Here is a 19491-nt window from a genome sequence, read left to right as displayed (position 1 = left end):
TGGGTTATCCTCACTTGGGCTCCTTCAGTCCTACCCTTACTTCCCTTACTCCAGATCCTTCCCCACTGAGTTATAATATAGGTTTTGAGTCTGTATCCTCTAAATCCTGAGTTCCTTGAAAGGAATACTGTTTTCTTTTTGCAACTCTGCTTCCCCAGCTTCTCACACAGATCCTAGACATCCTAAGTGCTGGAAAAATACATTTTTTCTGAATGAAAGAATCAGTAAATGAGTGAGTGTTTGATGCAGGGCTGGAGAGCCCAATAATACCATTAAATAGGGTACAACTGATTCAGGCTCTTGGCAACTTGGTCAGGACACTTCCCAGCAGCATTATTCTCCTGGGATAAACAGAGAAAAGAGGGAAGGCTCAAATATTAGCCCATCCAATGAACAAAGAAGCCCTAAAATATGTCCTGGGGAATGGCTTCAGGACAAACACAAGGAAAGAAGAGAAGAAAAGGTCACTACCAGTTGGGGATGGACTGTTCCAAGGCGGGACCCATACTTTAAATCCTACTGTCCCTTCCAAGACAGCCCCCAAGGCTCAGCACACACTACTATTTTAGTCTGCTAACTGACCATTTCTTTCTGCTCAGTTGTAAGCTCCTGGAAAGTGAGGGTCATTTGCTAATCAGGGAATCCCTGTAGGACTTGGTACCAGGTAGGCAAAAACATATGATACATGAATGAATGAACCATAAAACATCAAATCCTTCTATCCGGTATACAGCAGTACAGAATGTCAGACGGGGCCTGATTTTACTCTGCAATGGACCCATGACTGGCCCCTGACCACAGGGGCCACAGGAGGGAACACAGAGTACCTTCCATAAGGACAGTCATGACTGTTTCATGGCTGTTTCACACCTGCATGCTGAGGCCACACACTTGGCTTCCAACAGCTTCTCCATCATGGCTTCCAGTTTTCTGGATGTATTTCTGGGGTCTCAGCTGTACCCAGCCTTGTTCCCGACTTCTGCCTTGGCTCTCAAAGGCCTCACTTATAAGCCTGCCTCATTGTGACCATTCCACCCCACGCTGATATCACTCCTGCATCCCGGCCCCCATTATCTTAAATCAAAGTGCTGGGCAGCTGCCCTCTATGACTCAAGTTGCCATCTGGGAGCCAAACAGAGGGGTGAAGTTGGCCCAGGGAGGAACTTTTCTGTCTTCCCATTTATCACAATAAAAGGTTTGTCTCAAATTCTATCAGACAGGCCAGATAGCAAGATAGAGAACAGTGCCTCCTGTTTGTTTTTTCCAGAAATGATACCATTCTCTCGAGTGAATAGATCTGGGGTATTTAATCTGGCAATCAAGTGACATTCCCTCCCAGAAGCCTGGCGCCTGCCAGTGGCAGAGCAAAGAGAGGGAGGCAGAGCAAAGAGAAGCAAAAACTCAACATCATTACCACAAAGAAAGATAAAAAAGACCCATAAATTCTACTCAGTAAATGAGGTCAATCAGGAAACCCTGCAGTTTTCTGTATGCAAGATGGACTTTTATTCCTAGGCATCTCAATCCTGAGTTTAATTCTAATGCTTTCCCTTTAATCCTGGTAATAACAATAACTATTGTTATACATTCAAAAGGATGCATGAATGAATGAAACTCAGTCATCAAGTCCTTCCCTCTGCCATACAGGGGTACAGAGTGTCAGGTGGGGCCTGATTTCACTGTGTGGACACACAGCTCCGATACCAGTGCCGTGCAAAATGTCTCATTCCACTTGCGGCCAAGCAGCTCTGGACTTACATGAACAATGGGCCCACAGGACGACATTTCTGGATGATTTGGGGAGAGTGCATCTATAAGATAATCATGGCACCACAAAAACCACTGCTGTATAACAGTAGGTAAGAAACACTTTTAACAGCTTAAGGGTGACACCCTTTCTCCAGCTTTTTCTTATCTGTCTTTGTTTCATATTTGAAGTCACATGCTCATCAAGAGAAGAACCATTTGTTCTAATCAACAGAACAAAGGGCTTTGGGGAAGGATGGAAATGCACAAACATTAATTAATCGAACATTCCAGCTTCAACTGACTGATAGTGACTTTCCCAAGGTGTTATGTTGAGAAGGATTCTGAAGTCATTAGCAGGGTCCATGAAAAATGCCTGCCCCGGAACTGGAAGGGAATGGCCAGTCTTACACATAGCAGACATGCCAACCCTACCGTTGGTCCTTTGACCATAGCCGAATCAAGTAAAATGGGTATTGAAATTTCTCCCCATTCTCTGTGCCCAGCCAAGTCAATCACACCCCACAAGGTGCCATTAAATGGTAACCTAGTATCACTTATTCACTTGAGCTTTCCTTGGCACTGTTCCCTTCTGCCTGTGGAGAACAAATATTTCTTTCTTCAAAAATGTAAAGTCATCCTTTTGATGGGAATGCAAGTTGGTGCAGCCACTATGGAAAACAGAATGGAGGTGCCTCAAAAAACTAAAAATAGAGTTGCCATATGATCCAGCCATCTCAGCCCTGGGCATACACCCAGACAAAACTATAATTCAAAAAGATACATGCACTCCTATTTTCATAGCAGCACTATCCATAATAGCCAAGACATGGAGACAACCTAAATGTCCACAGACAGATGAACAGTTAAGGAAGATGTGGAAGATGTGGGGGGGGTGTGTGTGTGTGTGTGTGTGTGTGTGTACTGGAATATTACTCGGCCATAAAAAAAGAAAGAATGCCATTTGCAACAACATAGACGGACCTAGAGATGATCATACTAAGTGAAGGAAGTCAGCCAAAGAAAGACAGCTACCATATGATATCACTTATGTGCGGAATCTAAAATATGAACTTATCTATGAAAGTTCATCCGTGTGAATAGAAACAGATTCACAGACACAGAGAACAGACATGCGGTTGCCGAGTGGGGAGGGAGGGAGGAGAGGGGTGAATTGGGAGTTTGGGGTTAACAGATGAAAACTGTTATACAGAGGATGGATAAACAACGAGGTCCTGTCGCATAGCACAGGGAACCAGTTTCAATATCCTGTGATAAACCATAATGGAAAAGAGTTTAAAAAAGAATGTATATGTAACTGAGTCACTTTGCGGCACAGCAGAAATTAACACAACATTGCAAATCAACTATCTCAATAAAATAATTTTTTTTACAAAGTAAACTCTACTCATTCTATAGCACTTTGACACTGACTAGGGAAACTTGCCTCCGTGTTCGTCTCTCTGTCCACCATGCTTATCACCATGGCTGGATCAGGAAAGGGGCCCAGTAAATAATTTGTTGAATTCATGTTGCATTTGAACAAATTCCATCCCATTCTCATCCCATCCCAAGAACTTTTAAAATTAATAAGGTGTATGGATACATTTCCACAGTACATTCCAATAAGTTTATTCCAGAGTAGGAGAGTTTCCTCCCCACCAAGAACCATGCTCCACGGCTTAGAGGGAAGCATGAAGATTAACCAACTGGAAAGCCACAGGAACACTGTACTTCTCCCCAGTCTGCAATCCAAAATCTTCTATATTCAGCTCAAAACACAGCTTTCTGCCTCCATGAACCTGTACATGTGTGTCACCCACATTGGATGTGTCTACCCTCTCACTAGTTGCTATGGTAAAGATTTACTAGCAACCTAGATGTCCATCAACAGGGGAATCAATAAATATGTGACTACGGTATATTTGTATACATATTTGTATACACATATTGTATATTTATATAATATACAATACAGCCATTGAAATGTGAATAACATGAAGCTGTGTATATATCAGCATGGAAAGGTCTCAAAACATCTTGAAGGAAAGCAAGAAACAATGATATGCACATATGTACATACCAGTCACATAAAAATGTTAAGTACACAAAAATAATACACACACACACAGGAAAGACACGCTCTGGAATGCATTTGTGGCTGCCTCCGAGAAGTGGCAGGAATGAGGCCGAGTTTTCAGAGGGCTCTTCGACTTTATCTGTCAGTTTCTGTTGTTGCTATTGTTGTTATTTGGGGGGCAGTGCAAATAGAACAAAATGTTAAGGCACATTCATTCTGAGTAATGAGAACCTAAGTGTCCATTATGAGTCATTACGTCTTTCTATAAACTTGCTAATTTCTCAAAAAAAATAGTGGACCCACTCCAGTGTTCTTGCCTTGAGAATCCCAGGGACGGGGGAGCCTGGTGGGCTGCCGTCTATGGGGTCGCACAGGATCGGACACGACTGAGGCAACTTAGCAGCAGCAGCAGCAAGGGGATACCCCCTGAAGACTGTATTGGAGTGAGTTAAGAGTCTGGGCACCAGAAGAGACAGCTTTTGTGCCTTTGTGACAGACATCTGTGTCTGGCAGAGCCTGCCTGCCCGCTGCTGCTAGAAAAAGATCAGAAGGGAGGAGAGTCAAGGGCTTGCATATCATAACAACACAGAGATGACATGAATGGTAAGAGTTAACACTTACTTTGCATGAGGCAAGGTGCTCAGCTCTGTACACACAGTATCTTATACTTGGGGAAAAAATAAAAACCACCTGCCTTCAGATAGAGATTTCACAACTTTCCGTGCCAGAAAATAAGGCAATGCTCAAAGAAAGACGAGAACGTGTCTGAAGGATGCAGGAGCCAGTTTGATGGGGCTTCCACTAGGCAAATCTGATACAATTTGAGTAGCAAGATAAATACTGATATTATGTAAAGGATTATAACCTAATGAATAAGCTAAGAATCCATGAGACCCCACTGATATAAATCAAGAAGGAGAAGGAAAACTTTTCCCTTCAAATGTAAAAGAAATGATGGAATTAGAAAAGGACCATTTGGAAACCATCGTGATAACAGATTCAGGCAAGAATCATCAATAATGGATGCTAAAATGAGTGGTGAGATTTTGAAGAACAAAAGACTTACATAGTTCCAAAGTATCTCCCCACAAGATGCTTATTTATTTTAATGGGCAAAATAATTTTATTATGGAGCACTCCCTCAGATGCCACTTTCACCAGATGACCATAACTGGCATCACCAGGAATAGGACAAACCAACATGTGTTTCCTGCTGTGATGCACTGAGAATTCCACATGGCTTCTGTGATATTCTTGCTAAACTGTATAACCTGAACGCAAACATAAGGAAACATCAGATAAACCTAAACTGAGAGACAGTCTACAAGATAAAGCATATCTCAGGAACTGTTTCAATTAAAGAAATCTAAGGGGTCATGATAACTGGATTCAATGCCTGATTTGGAATTTTTTCTTTTGCTATTAAGAGCATTATGAAGACAACTGAAATTTGGATAAAGTCTGAGATTAGATGAAAGTACTTCATCAGTGTTAATTTTCTGATTTGGGGAATTATATGGTAATTATTTAAGAGAATGCTCTTGATTTTAGGAAATACATACTGAGGAAGGTAGGACCAAGGGGTATTTGTCTGCCACTTATTCTGAAATGGTTCAGAAAGAAATATGGATGGATGGATGGATGGATGGATGGACGGACAGGCAGATGGATAAATGGGTGTATCAAGGGAGAAAGCAAATGTGATAAAATATTAATGTTTGGGATCTGGGTGAAGAGAATTAGGAAGGAATTCTTTGTTGTATTCTTTCAAATTTTCTACAAGCCTGAAATAATTTCAAAAACATTTTTTAAACAGATTTTAAGGGACCTTTAAAGAGACTTTTCCCTCCCAAGTATTTGAAAACACAACCAACCCTGTCAGTCTTTAAAATCTAGACAGGAGTAGAAGAATGCTCATCAGTGAGTCCCTCTCCACTGAACCAAAGCCATCCACCCCTTGCAAGAATAGTTACATCATGAGGAAACCCACATACCAGATAACTGAGCCAAAATCTGTGATCAGAATGCAGTTGATAAATATTCTACTTCACTTATACAAAGTGTGGCTAATATGGGAGTGTGTGCCTGGGGCCATGACATTTACTCAGTCACCTCTGTGAGCTCTTGAAGGGAACTAGACCCCTCCCCTCTAGGAGAATCTGAACCTCCAGCCTCTCCAGGTCAAGGTCAAGGACTTGTCTCTCCCACACAATGCAATTAGCCAATCACCACGTGTCCCCCATAAACACATAGAAATCCTAATAACAAAGTCTTCGGTACACCGCTCAGGCTCCTGGCAGAGCACCTCATCACCACCAGCCTCTGCTGAAGAAGCTGAGCAAGCAGGACACCTCATCTTCACTGAGGATTGGAGTCTCCCTCCAGCTCTGTCACTTGCTGTAGAAGAATCTCTTTTTGGATCACAGGCCACGATGAACTTCTCAGAGGGGTAAAGGGCAGACCAGAGATGAGAAGAACTGGATTACAAATGGCAAGGAGGACAAAAGGAGCACAGGGCTCTTCCCTTGCCTCCAGGCTGACTACAATGCTAGTCTATACACACAGGGAAGTGCGTGGGTATATTCTGCGAGTGCGTGCCCTACAATATGCCCATAGCACTGAATCTGCATCAGTAACTCTGTACTCTAAATACTATAACTGCCCCTATTTTGCAAAAGAGAAAATGAATGCTCAGACGAGTTATCTTTCCAGGGAAATCTGGCCAGGAGGTCGCCTGACTGGGATGTGAACACACGCCTGTTTGGCTCTACTGCCTGTATGCTTAGCCTTGAGGCTTCCTACTTTTCTGTCACTGATGGACAAGCTGGCTCTAAAATGGTAAGGATTTCAGAAGCATGGTAGAGTCCTTTTAATTTGGGGGGACTCAGGGGAGCAGAAGTTTCTCTACTGCCTGGATGCTTTCAACCTGGCCACTAGGTTACAAATCAAGATGCTCTTGGGAAGTGCCAAGAGCATCGCTTGAACTCTCTGGCCCCCTCACTTTATTACCAAACATCCCCATCTGTAGGTGCTGACTGTCCCAAGCCAGCAAGCACGCCCCATGCTCCCTAGTGCATATGATTCCCATAATCTTTGGTTTCTACACCATCTTCTCGGTGCAAACCACATCCAGCATGGCACAGTAACAAGAGCTCTGGTGTCAGGCTGGGTTCCCATCCTGCCTCTGCTGCATACAAAGCTGCACGACACTGGTCAGCCTCCCTGAACCTCAGTTTTCTAATCTGTAAAATGGGGATAAAGACGACGACCTCTCCCGTTTACAATGAGAAGTAATTACCCTTCCACATGTGGAGTGTCGGGCTTCCCTGGTGGCTTAGACAGTAAAGAATCTGCCTGCAATTCAAGAGACTTGGGTTCAATCCCTGGGTCAGGAAGATTCCTTGGAGAAGAGAATGGCTACCCACTCCAATGTTCTTGCTGGAGAATGCCATGGACAGAGGAGCCTGTTGGGCTATAGTCCACGGGGTAGCAAAGAGCTGAACACAACTGAACAACTAAGTGCGTGAGTATACACACACACACACACACACACACACGGAGTGTCAGGTCCTCCATATACATATTCAGTAATTGTCAGTTCTCTACCTCCTTGAATTTACAGTGATGCTTTTCCCATGCATCCATGCACTTTGAGTACCAGGACCTACCCCACCTGTAAACTAGGGTACAGACGGTGGGCTGGTAGACTCATAAGACTGTATCAGTCACATTATATGTCCCACAACATGGGAGGAAAGGAAAGCAGTGCCCCAGTTAAAGCCTGATAGGAACTTTGTGGTTCCAGCCTAGAGCTTGGCTTATGGAAAGCCCAAGATCTAACAGAAGTTTTCTAAGTCAGCCCGCAAGAAGGGAAGGAGCAGAGGAAAGCCCTGGCAATGCGGCCACTCACGGAAGCACCTGGAGCCCGGGGCTAGGGGTGACAAAGTAGTTAAGTTTTGTCTCTACTTCCAAATCTATTTCTGTGTTTGAGCTGCCTTACATTATTAAGATTAGGCCTTAACGATATGCTGGTCGTCTCAAACTAGAACTGAAGCGCCTTAAAAGCAGCAGGGGTCCTATGAGATCCTCTTTTCTATGCCTCACAGTATTATTAATGGATTATTCCCCTGCAGGAAACCTACAAATAACCAAGGTTATTATCATGGATTCTGGTTTTTTTTTTTTAAATAGTGACTATGAGGAACACTTATTTAGCCCCTGCTGTGGGTCAGGCACTGTTCTAAGCACTTGACATATATTAATTCTTTCAACAATGCCATGAACTAGGAACCATAGGAGAAGGCAATGGCACCCCGCTCCAGTACTCTTGCCTGGAAAATCCCATGGATGGAGGAGCCTGGTGGGCTGCAGTCCATGGGGTCGCTAGGAGACGGACACGACTGTAACTTTCAAGTAGACAACCTGAGCGACTTCACTTTCAATTTTCACTTTCATGCATTGGAGAAGGAAATGGCAAGCCGCTCCAGTGTTCTTGCCTGGAGAATCCCAGGGACGGGGGAGCCTGGTGGGCTGCCATCTCTGGGGTCACACAGAGTCGGACACGACTGAAGCGACTTAGCAGCAGCAGCAGGAACCATATGAATCTCATTATATAGATGAAAACATCAAGGCTGACAGAGGGTAATCCACTTGCCCAGGGTCACACAGCCAACAAGTGGTAAAGTCAGAACGCTAACCAGGTCCCTTGACTCCAGGGCCCATGGCCCCTACTCACCCCATCCCCCAATGGCACCGTGGACTTTGGGTTAGAAGGAACCCCAATTCTGTACTTAACTAGTCTGAATGGGTTTGGAGGCAGCACATTCTCTTAAAGCCAATTTCCTTGCCTGTAAAGCGGAATGTTTGAGGATTAAATAAAATACACCACATAAAGTGCCAGCAAACAGTAAGCTATACAATATACAATATGTGACAGCTATAATTTGCATTATTATAACAGTCATCCAATCTTTTAAGTAGAAATGTGTCCACACAGCTCTGTGTAGAGCTTAATGTGATTATATAAATGATTACCTTTATTCCTGTTTTAGTTCTGTTTCTCCCAAAATCAGACCCTGAGGGAGGTTCTGGAATACAAGTAGGATACTTGGGAAGTGGCCCCTGGAAACAGGATGAAGCAGAGAGGTGAGGCAGAGATGGAAGGAAGCTTACAGAAAATGTGTTATGATGGGTCTGTACCACCACGGGCAACTGGGGCATGGCCCCTCTGAGAACCCTCCAAGAGAACACATCAGAATGGCCTCACTGAGGACAAATTTATACACAAACTCTCAACCCTGTTGATTGAAGCTTGCTCCTGGGGCCGTGGGCTGCCCTGCACTCAAGCAAGACATGCCCACCGGCCCCAAAAGGCCCCCAGACAGAGACTCCATGTGAGAGGTATGCACAGGGTCTGCCCACCAAAGCTGCAGGTAACATCCAACCCGGGGGGGATGGGCAGGGCCTCACCTGCCCTGAGATGTGAGCATACATATCTTCCTTTCACTGGAAGCAGTAGCTCCTATGAGACTTGCTAGTCACAAGCTAGTCAGAGCAACACTGGGGCTGTCCCATGCACTCATGCTAAGTCGCTTCAGTTGTGTTCAATTCTGGGCAAGCCTATGGACTATAGCTCACCAGGCTCCTCTGTCCATGGGGATTTCTCCAGGAAAGAATACTGGAGTGGGTTGCCATGTCCTCCTCCAGGGAATCTTCCCAGCCCAGGGACTGAACCCACGTCTCCTGCAGTGGCAGGTGGGTTCTTTACCACTAGTTGCCACCTGGGAAGCCCTGGGGCTGCCCCAGGCTCCTTCTAAAACTGGGAGCTACCTCAGGTGGAGTTGTTATGAGAGATCTGAGGAAACTCTCAACTTCTTAAAAAGAAATAACAAGAGACAGAGGCAGAGCTGGGGAAGCAGAATGACTCTACATAGAACAAATTTCACCTACAATAAATTCAGTTATTCCTTGCACAAGGCACCTCAAACAAAATACCTGCTCCCCAACCCACTTGTGGGTGAAGCACGCTTCACCACAAGATGTCATAATACAATCAGCACATTTGTCTAGCTGAGTTTTCACTGTGGAACTTCTAAGTTGCTATGTCAATAGGAGTGTAGCAATGATAATTCATTGTGGTGTGTTTAAAAGCCTCTGGAGCAAACAGAGAGAGACAGTCTTATTAATATCTGGAAAGCTAAACTTATTCTAAATGACTTTCACTGGAGTTATCACAGGACTGAAAGGTTCAGCAGCTTGAGGGAAAGGAAAGGTATCCATGAGAGTAAGAGCCTACTCTTGTTCCAGCCCTAGGGAAGAGGGCCTGGCATCTAGACCAGAGGACATGGGTCAAGGGTGAATGGGAAGTCTCAGCTGTGAATATAACTTTCTTATGTAAAGTAATGATAATATTTAACCAAAAAAAACTAATAAGCATATATTTTATGGCAAATAATTATAATAATGTTATATATAATGTATCAGTTCAGTTCAGTCCAGTCGCTCAGTCATGTCCGACTCTTTGCAACCTCATGAACCACAGCACTCCAGGCCTCCCTGTCCATTGCCAACTCCTGGAGTTTACCCAAACTCATGTCCATTAAGTCAGTGATGCCAGCCAACCATCTCATCCTCTGTCATCCCCTTCTCCTCCTGCCCTCAATCTTTCCCAGCATCAGGGTCTTTTCAAATGAGTCAGCTCTTCGCATCAGGTGGCCAAAGTATTGGAGTTTCAGCTTCAATATCAGTCCTTCCAATGAACACTCAGGACTGATCTCCTTTAGGATGGACTGGTTGGATCTCCTTGCAGTCCAAGGGACTCTTCAAAAGTCTTCTCCAATACCACAGTTCAAAAGCATCAATTCTTCAGTGCTCAGCTTTCTTTATAGTCCAACTCTCACATCCATACATGACTACTGGAAAAACCATAGCCTTGACTAGATGGACCTTTGTTGACAAAGTAATGTCTCTGCTTTTTAATATGCTGTCTAGGTTGGTCATAACTTTCCTTTCAAGGAGTAAGCGTCTTTTAATTTCACAGCTGCAATCACCATCTGCAGTGATTTTGGAGCCCCCAAAAATAAAGTCAGCCACTGTTTCCACTGTTTCCCCATCTATTTGCCATGAAGCAATGGGAACGTATATAATGTATACATGTTATATATTATTATATGAATTATAAAAGACCTTGCTAAAGACCTCACTGATTCAAAATAAGAAATTCACTGCGAATCAGAGGCATTTAAAAATGACAGGATTTTTCAAGAGAAGCTGTAGGTGAAGGGTGAACTCAACCTTTTCATCTTCTGCAGGTGGGAATGTGACCTTGGGTTGACTTTCTAGCCCTAATCCTTTGAATCTCAAGGGGGAATGTTGACTCTGTCAGTAGACCCCGTTGCTAGTGGCAGAACCGGCCTGTGATGGGTGAACTGCATACAGACTGGGAGTTTTTGGTATGAACCTGAAACACCTGATGAGGAGTCCACAGCCTTCGGGGATCCTGGAGCAGCATGACTGTTCTACTGGGCACATCCCCTGTGGAGACCCAAGCACCTATACTGATGGAGTGTTCACCCGAGTTCTTGTGCCCTAAGCCAGGATGGCTCCCACACCTGCTTAATGTGTATCTCACCACCTTGCACTTGAACTGCCACTTGGAGATGAAGGCAAGGAAGAACAGCCCCCAGGGACCCACCAAAGAGATGCCTGATGCTGCCTGGCATCAATCGGATGCCAAGTGTGATTAGTATTAATCTTGTGTGTCTGAATGCTTAGTTAGACCTAAAAGAATCCCATGCATGAGCCTAGCAGAAGCCTTCCTATTTTAATGAATATGCTATGGTATATAAACTAATCACTCACTCTTGCCCTTATAAATATATTAGTGAGTGTCGTATTAATTAGCACAATGATCTGTAGGTGTGTGTCAGAGACTCTAAGTGCTTGCCCATAATTAGTTTTCTAAAATAAATGAAGAGAGCCCCCTTGAAGTCTTATTTACATAAGGAATCTGTCAAGAAAAGTCTGTTTTCATACAAACTACAAATGGCATAGATCTCAGATATAGAAATGTGAACTCACTGGAATGAAGGGTCAGAATGAGGACTGAGTGTGGGTTTCATCCAGCCTGTTCTCCTTGCTCCCAGGTCAGCCGAGGTTTTCATACTCTGTCCCAGAAGGGCAGAGGGGAATTGTGCTCATACAGAAATGATACAGAGGGCTGAAAGCAGAGATAGGAACAATGTTCTAGATGAGCTTTGGGGAGACAAAAGAATTTCTAAAAGATATAAGGTGTGAAAAAGTTATAAGTGGGATGTTTATATTTATGTAGGACTAATTAAGGCAAGTCACACTGGAAAAGCCATACAGAGTGGTTCCAATTATGAAGAGAGGGAAGTAGAGATATTACAGATGCGTACAAGCACAACATATGCACACAAGGACTCTTATTAAGAGAAGCTCTAGGTGTTCTCTGTGGCAAGGGGAGGGGGACTCTGACCTTGGATGGTTTACATTTTATACTGCTTTTACTTTCTAAATGAAGCTGTACTTGGGAATTAACTGTGTAATTAAAACAAAGTTATAATTGGAAATTACCTTTAAAAAGGAATTTGCCAAAAGGGGGAGAGGGTTACAATAGAATTCTTTTTTAATACTGAGCTACTCCTATGCATTTAAAAGCTGATTCAGTTTACAGAAATCCAGTTTACCCTTTCAGATGCTCTGACAAGAGAAAGCAAGTCATTTATGTGATGGGGGGACAAATGGGGGGATTAAAGACAGACAACTCATCACACTCTTAAGAATGGTTAGGTTTTTCTTTCTTCCAACACTATGACCATGGAATCCATGTACTGAAAGCCAAGACAACCAGAGTCTTTGAGGCTGGCTTAACTTTTAACTTTTCACACGGCTGACTGTAAGGAACCAGCGCCAGTTTACCTATGTAGATGTGACCACGGAGGCTGATGGAGAAGAAAAAAAAGACCACTAAGAACACTGGGGAGACTTAACAGCCCTCAGTGTTTATGCCTAACTCTATCCACAGGATTATATCCACAGATCTATGTCTGCATTTCTCAGACTTTTTTTCAATGACCCCTAAAGAAACTATACAGATGGTTCTTCTAATCATCACCCCCAACTCCCGAGGAAACGTGAGTACCACAGATATACTGAGTATCTATATGTATATTGCTCTATGGAGATTTGCAAATGATTATATCAAGGATTTTTTTCCCACCTCACTCTCCTAAAAGTCAACCTGCGCCCCACTGGGAGTGACTTCACCCCTGTGAGAACGCATGGTGTGTGTGCGTGCATGTGTAAAACAAAAGGAGTAGCATATACTTTCCCCTGTCTTCATCATACTTCCTGTGTTGTCTCAATTTCCACAATAATCAGGTATTACTTTACCAGAGGAAAAAAATAAGTTTTTCCCCCTCTGTGTATGTGTGTGTGTTTAGTAATGTTGTAGGAGTAAAATCACACTCATAAACTCAAATGCAAAAGAAAAGAAAAAAGGAAATGTGTCGTCACTCAGTCGTGTCTGACTATTTGTGACCCCATGGACTGTAGCCTATGCAGCTCCTCCGTCCATGGGATTTTCCCGGCAAGAGTACATAAAAACATCTTGGAGAATGCATATAAAGCAGGAGAAATGGTTTTGGCCAAGACTGATCACAACAGTTGTGATCCAGCCAATATACCTGGGCTGCAAGGCTTCCAGTGATGAGAGACAGACTACTGCAAATATATTCTTGTTTTCTTGCGGTGCTTTTCCTACAAATGCCCATGAGATGCTACTGGGGACAAGACTGAACCCCACCAGATCTCTGCTAAATACCACCGTGGGTATACCTGAGAGTACCCAGGATAAATGATCTCAAACACAGCCTTCCTCCAACCCACAACCTAGCAGGGTGTTGGTGCTGAAAAACTCATAGGAAAAGATGGTTTTGAAAGATTCAATTCTGTTTAGAAAGACCTCTAAAAAGGTGAGAAAGACATTCTGAAACCCCACATCCCACTGAGAGGAAATAAAGACAGGCTGAAAACTGCCAAGTTGGCGGCAAAGAACCATCCCCAGCAAGGCTACCAGACAGGAGAGAAGAAATTAGATACTAATCAGACTAACTGAAACCGGAATGAGCTGAGCGATATTGGACGTGCCTCTGGCCACATTCCACAGGATGAAAGGCCACCTTCTCACCTGCTCACCTGCTCCCTGCTGGGGTTTATCCCCAAACCAAAGCTGTCCAGAACGAGAAGAACCCCCAGAGAAAGAAAAAATCTGTATATAGTTGACCCTTGAACAATACGGGTTTGAACGGCATGGGCCACTTACACACATTTTTTTCAATAAATCATACATAAACTGTGGTTGGAACCATGGCAATGAAGGGCCACCTCTGGGACTTCCTCCACAGGTTCCAGAACCCATCCTCTACAGATACAGAGGGATGACTGTATATCAGACACAAGTTTCACAAGGCAATACTAACACTTAGCCTCATTAAAGGCAATGCATTCCAACATAATTGAGTCTGGGATAGTCTATTTCATATTCTCAACACTGGTCATAGCCCATGAAAAGTGAACCCTCGTACAGTGTTGGTAGGAATGTAAATTGGAACAACCACTACAGAAAACAGTATAAAGGATTCTCAAAAAGCTAAAAAGATAACTACCATGTGACTCAGCAATTCCATTCCTGGTGTGAGTGTGTTAGTCACTCAATTGTGTCAGGCTCTTTGTGACCCCGTGGATTGTAGCCCACCAGGCTCCTCTGTCTATGGGATTCTCCAGGCAAGAATACTGGTAGCCATTCCCTTCTCCAGGGAATTTTCCCAACCCAGAGATTGACCCTGGGTCTCCTGCACCGCAGGAAGATTCTTTATCAACTGAGCTACCAGGGAAGCCCACTCCTGGGTATATATCCAAAAAAATTAAAAACACTAATTCAAAAAGATACATATACCCCAGTGTTGATAGAAACATTATTTACAACTGCCGAGATATGGAAACAACCTAAGTGTCCATCAACAGATGAAAGGATGAGGAAGATGCCGTATATGTACACAACGGAATGCTACTCTGCCATAAAAAAGAACAAAATGTTGCCATTAGCAGCAACATGGATGAACTTGGAAGGCATTATGCTAAAGTGAAATAAGTCAGAGAAACATAAACGCTGCATGATATCACTTATATGCAGAATGTAAAAAAAAAAAAAAAAGAAAACTAGTGACTGACTATAACAAAAAAGAAGCAGACTCACAGACATAGAAAACAAATTAGTGGTTACCACTGAGGAGAGGGAAGGAGGGAGGGACAATAGAGGGGTAGGGGGTTAAGAGGTAGAAACTGTTAGGTATAAAATAAACTACAAGGATATGTTGCACAACATGGGGAATATAGCCAATATTTTCTAATAACTATAAATGGAGTATAACTTTTAAACATTGTGATTCTTTATATTATACACCTGTAACATACAATGTTGTACAGCAACTATACTTCAATTTAAAAAATAGACCAAAAAAATAAGCTCCTTAATACTGGTCTTGGCAATGATTTTTTGAGTATGATAACAAAACCACAAGAAACAAAAGGAAAAGTAAGTGGAACTATATCAAACTCAGAAGCAAAAGAAACAAAAATGAAAAGACAATCTACAGAATGGGAGAAAATGCTTACAAATCATATGTCTGGTAAGGGGTTAATATCCAAAATACCTAAGGAACTCCTACAACTCAATAGCCAAAAAAAGAAAAGATCCAATTAAAACCTGGGCAAGATACCTGAGTAGACATTTTTTCAAAGAAGATTTACAAATTTACAAAAGGCCAGTGTTTACATGAAAAAGGGTTCAGTATCACTAATCATCAAGGAAATGCAACACCACAATGAGATATCATCACCCCACACCTGTTAGAATGGCTACCAAGAAAAAGACAAGAGATACCAAGTGTGGGTGAGGAGGTGGAGCAAAGGGAACCCTTAGGCACTGTTGATAAGAATGTAAACAGCGCAGCCACCATGGAAAACAGTACGGAGATGCCTCGAAAACTTAAACAGAACTACCATACGACCCTGCAATCCCACTTTTGGGTATATATCCAAAGATGAAATTATCACCTCAAAGAGATATCTGTACCCCCATGTTCACCGAAGCATTGTTCACAATAGCCAAGACATGGAAGCAACCTACATGCACACCAATGGACGAACAGATGAAGAAAATATGGCATACATACATATATATAACACACACACAGAATATTATTCAACCATAGAAGAGAAAACATCCTGCCATTTGCAACAACGTGGGTTGACCGTGACAGCATTAGGCTAAGGGAAATAAGTCAGAGAAAGACAAATACTATGGTTTCATTTACATGGGGAATCTAAAACCACTGAATTCATAGAAACAGTAGAATGGTGGTTGCCAAGAGCAAGCGGGTGAGAGAAATGGGGAGATGCTGGTCAAACAGTACCAGCTTCCAGGTATAAGAATAGGTACTGGGGAATCTAGTGCACGGTGTGCTGACTGTTTAACAATATGTATTGTTAGTACTTGAAAGCTGCTAAGAGAGCAAATCTTAACTGCTCTCACTGCACACACACAAAAGGTAATTATGCGAGGTGATGGGTGTGTTAAATAACCTTATTGTGGTAATCATTTCCCAATATGTGTGTGTACTAAGTCATCACATGGCACACCTTGAACTTACAGAGTGTTATTTGTCAATTACATCTCAATAACACTAGGGAAAAAAACAAACAAAGGGCAGCCTCTCTCACATTGCCCCCACCTCATAGATTAGAAGATGGTGTATGTGTCCAGCCAGGCTCTCCTCCTGGTTAAATTCCACCTCGCTCTGTGGTCAACACAGGGAGGGATATGGAAGATGCATAATCTGTGGACACCATGGCCAGCAAACCTGCAATGCCTCTCCCATCTTCCACAGTGGTAGCCTGCATTCCTGAAACTCTCCCCACACCCTCACCCTGAGGTCTCAGCAGTACTCCCAGTCCCTCAGGATCTCACGAAACCATGAAAATCAAGCCGACCTCCAATCAGAAAAGCATCGGCCCTCTGCCTCGGGCTCTGATGTCCCAAATAGGTCTGGTGAAACAGAGTGTTTCTAATACAGACCTCACACAGAAGCTTGCTAACCTTCTTAAAATCAGATGCAATCGTGTCTTCCACTTAAATCACTTTAAGCACTTCCCTTTCAGGCCTCAGGAGGGAGAATCCCTCACTGTTTACAACTGGGCTTCTGTTAGGGCATACCACAGCCCGTAGGATTAGGGTTAGGGTTAGCCAAACGCAGCCAGGCACCTAGTTTTATAAGCAAAGTTTACTGGGACATCACCATGTCCACCTACTCAGCTACTGTCTGGGACTGCTTTCGCTACAAGGGCAGGGATGCCGCAGAACACCTGGACTGAGAAGCCGAAAATATTTACTATCTGGCCCTTCACAGAAAAAGCGTGCCCACGCCCGGCTTTCCTGCCTAACTTGTTTTTTGTCATCGTTGTAAGATATATATACTTTGGCCACCTCACGCAAAGAGTTGACTCATTGGAAAAGACTCTGATGCTGGGAGGGATTGGGGGCAGGAGGAGAAGGGGATGACAGAGGATGAGATGGCTGGATGGCATCACTGACTCAATGGACGTGAGTCTGGGTGAACTCTGGGAGTTGGTGATGGACAGGGAGGCCTGGTGTGCTGCGATTCATGGGGTCGCAGAGTCGGACACGACTGAGCGGCTGAACTGAACTGAACTGAAGATATATATCCATCTCTAGGAGTTTTCCACTACCCAAACTGAAACTCTGTCCCCAGTAAACACAACCTCATCTCTCTCTCTCCTTCAGTCCCTGACAACCTCTGTCCTCCTTTCTCTGTGTGTGAATTGGCCTGTTCTAGGCACCTCACATCAGTAGAATCACACCACAGTTGTCCTTTCATGCCTGGCTTATTTCCCTCAGCATAACATTTTCAAGGTTCATTCTTGCTGTAGCAGGTGTCAGAATTTCGTCCCTTTTTATGGCTGAATAATATTTCGTTGTATGGACCACACTGGGTTCATCCCTTCACCTGCTGATGAACAGTTGGGTTGTTTCCACATTTTGGCTGTTGTGAACAGTGGTGCCACCGGCCCAAGCTACGTGTCTCTTCTTGCATCACCTGTCTGCTCCCTTAGCCACAGAGGCCTTCTAGTTGAGTTCTCTAGAGGGTCACACTCATACTCCCTTCCTGGAACACCTCCCACCCCTTGCTCCATCTTAATCCCCAATTAGTCTTCAGTCCGAACAGTCCTTTGGAAGCCTCCCCAGTTCCCTTCCCCGCCTCCCCCGCCACTCACCTCCCTGCCAGTGCAAACTCAATCAGGTCCATCTGGTTGTAAGCTCTGATAGCTTCCTACACTTTCTCCTGATGGCCTGTAATGCTGTTTGTAATTACTGAACATAAGAGTATAACACCTACGTGTGGTTATTTGATTAATGTCGATCTTCACAGGACCAAAGGCTATGTCTCTTCTTCCTTTCCATTACACCCCTGCCAACTAGCCCAGAGCCTAGAACCTACCCAATTTCATCAATTCTAAGATGCACATTTTTAAACTTTTATCACAGGATGCATGGTAATGCGAGCTCATGAAACAACTGCTGAACTGTTGAGATGGAAACACAATGAAACATTCCCCAGTGCTCCCCCACATCAGAGTTCCCAGAACCAAGATCCACACCTCTCATAAACAACAATCCCCAAACGTAGACTCCTTCCCATATCTCCTAACAGGATTATACATAACCACTTTATCTTCTATGCTATGCCGCAGATGCAATTTTGTTAAATGTAAATATTTAAAACATGCTACCCACTTTTGTGATCCTGTTTAGCATTTCTTCCATTTCTAATACACAGAGAACCTCAAAGTCTACAAGGGACCCAGGTCAGAGTCAGCCTCTGAGCGACCCTGCAGAGAGTTGTCCCATTTCTCTCATTAGCCAGCACTAGCCACAGATACTGTGTGCTGGCAGCAAGACCCCTCCAAGCCAGAGCCAGGTATACAACACATCCACTTCCAGAGCAAGTCCTACGCATAGGGTCTATCAGCGCTGCACTGCCCAGCACAGAGGCCACCAGACACAGGTGGAACACGGCCACTCTTGGAGCATGGCCAGTACCAATTAAGATGAGCTGGAGGTGCAAACTACGCTCCCGATTTCAAAGACTTAATAAGGAGAAAAGAAAAAAAATATTTCCAAAGTAATATTTTACACTGATTCTGTGCTGAAATGATCATGTTTTGGTAGATTGGGTTAAATGACATATTTTGAAAACTAATAACACTTGTTTCTTTTTACTCTTCTTTAAGGCAGCTACCAGAAAGTATAAGGCCACATGTGCAGCTGGCACCCTATTTCTAGGGCAGCACTAGGATAGACTCTGCAGGGACTGGCAAGTGTTCCACCCAAAAGGGCTGGATGGTAAAGATTTCAACTCTGTGGGCCATACTCAACTCACCCATCACAGCACGAAAGCAATCACAGACAAAACAGAAGGGAATGAACCTGGATGTGGTGCAATAAATTCAGAATTGGCTCCTGGGCTACAGTTTTCCAAATCTGACTTTAGAGCACGAATAGT

At 43.6% G+C, this 19491-nt stretch overlaps 1 protein-coding gene across 4 annotated transcripts in view; it reads right to left on the bottom strand.

The window, feature by feature from the left end:
• The window catches only part of KSR2 (kinase suppressor of ras 2), a 485310-nt gene that overhangs the window by 258706 nt on the left and 207113 nt on the right, over positions 1-19491 (bottom strand). The gene's annotated exons all lie outside the window — the stretch shown is intronic.

This window comes from Bos indicus, chromosome 17 (assembly GCF_029378745.1).
Source record: "Bos indicus isolate NIAB-ARS_2022 breed Sahiwal x Tharparkar chromosome 17, NIAB-ARS_B.indTharparkar_mat_pri_1.0, whole genome shotgun sequence".
NCBI classification, from domain to species: Eukaryota; Metazoa; Chordata; class Mammalia; order Artiodactyla; family Bovidae; genus Bos; species Bos indicus.
Note: the sequence above shows the minus strand (reverse complement) of the source record. Positions and strands in the feature narration are given on the sequence as shown.